Below are 2,077 nucleotides of genomic sequence, written 5' to 3' on the forward strand. Positions count from 1 at the left end.
TATTGTTTTTTCTGCTTTTCCTTAAATCTCTCATCCTGGTATACCTTTGCATATTCATTTCTATTTTCTTTCCCATGTTCTCTTCTACCCTCAGTTTTCCCAGTTCATCTCCCTGATGCAAACTCATTTACACGACTTAAATACAGGCACCAGTGTACTGGTTATGAGTTGGACTGCTAACCTCAAGGTCGGCAGTTCGAAACTACCAGCTGTTCCACGGGTGAAAGATGAGGCTTTCTGCTCCCATAAAGATTTGCAGCCTCGGAAACCCTGTGCAGGGTCACTATGAGTCGGAATCGACTCTACGGTACTTAACTACAACAGCAACAACCTGGATTGGCACAGTGACAACAGCAATGGGCTCAAATCTAGCAACGATTGTGCAGTTGGTGCAGGACTGGGCAGTGTTTTGTTCTGTTGTGCGTACGGCCACTATGAGTACTGACTTGATGGCACCTAACAATAACAACAACCACCTGTAGTGTGATTTCTAAATTAGTGACTGAGATAAATACATAGTATAGAATAATAAGAACCCACTGAATAACATTCCACATAGAGACGCTTTATACTCTGATTCATATAATGCACTGACTTTATGAACATGTCTAAGTTTTTCCAAATTTCTGAATATTTGGGTTATTTAAAAAATCCATTTAAATATAAATACTTAAATTTCCAGTAGGTCTGCACTATGGTTATACCTGTATATTGTTGTTATTGTTAAGTCTCATCAAATCATCTCCGACTCATAGCGACCCTGTATAGGGTTTCCAAGGAGTAGCTGGTGAATTTGAGCTGCCAACTTTGCGGTTCCAACCAATCTGGTGGTTAAGTGCTTAAAATACCTAGCTAAGTATTTCTTCAAAAGTCTGATGATGAAAGTCAGCTGGCCTGCCTATCAGAACCCCCAGCCCAAGTCTACTTTGTCAGAATCTCCAAAAGCATCTATCATGTTAATGCCATCAAACAAGCTTTATATGTAAGGCCATACAAGAAGAATAATACAGAAATCATTAATTGCTTCTATAATCCTTTCCCCAACTTTCTAAATGCAAAATTATGTATTTATTTTAAAACCTCTGGAAACATTCAATTATTTTCTGCAGTTTAGAAATAACTGGGTTACTGAAAATTTACTTCTTTTAGTATATATATTCTTTATCTGCATACATACCTATAAACATGTAACTGATTATGGATTTAAAGGCAAAATCTTGTAAAAAAAAAAAACATTTTCTACATTTCAGAAATAGCTAGAGTACTGAAAATTTATTCCTTTTAGTATATGTGTTCTTTATTTGAATACATACATGCAACTATATGGCTGATTATGGATTATGCAATGAAATTGTCAATAAAAGAAACAAAGGCAAAAATGAAACAATGACAATGTTCTTTCTCTTCCTTAGATTTGAAATGATCTTTCTTTGTGTTTCATATTGAGACAGTTTCTTCATGGAGCTGTCAGAATATATATTTCTTACTGAGGTTCTGAGTCATTGATTTCCGCTCTGTAGATCTGTGTTTGCTGTGCAGAATTAAAAGATGGAATCTAAGTTAGATTCAGGAATAATGAGTCCCCATTTGCCTTAGTTTGTAGAGTCATCATCCACCAGTGGGGGCTAGAGTCACCTGGAAGATTTGGGAATAGCCTTTACGATTATTCATATGAGTCTCTAGAGAAAAATCTAGGGTAAAACTGACATTCAAATATTAAACCTCACAGGTGGCCTGTTTCCACAGAAATTTCCAAACGTTGGAACCAAGGAAAGAAATGGGCTCTTCTTTTCTGTTTACTGGGCAAGGTACCAAATGTCCCAAAGAAAAAAATAGACGTGAACCTGTTTCCATGTCTACTCAGGAAAGCTGAAGATCTTCTTTCCCATCTCCTGTCCCCCTTCTTCCCCTTCACATTCCCCTCCTTGCTTCTTTTTAAGAAAAAGAGCAAAATATAATCTCTCATCACTGCAGTATCTTCATATTGAAAAATGGGTTCCGTCTGAAGAGTTCATTGATAGACAAGGGCCAAATGTAACTTACGTTTGAGTATGCAGGATTTGAAACACACAGGCTA

This window comes from Chrysochloris asiatica, unplaced genomic scaffold (assembly GCF_000296735.1).
Source record: "Chrysochloris asiatica unplaced genomic scaffold, ChrAsi1.0 scaffold00547, whole genome shotgun sequence".
NCBI classification, from domain to species: Eukaryota; Metazoa; Chordata; class Mammalia; order Afrosoricida; family Chrysochloridae; genus Chrysochloris; species Chrysochloris asiatica.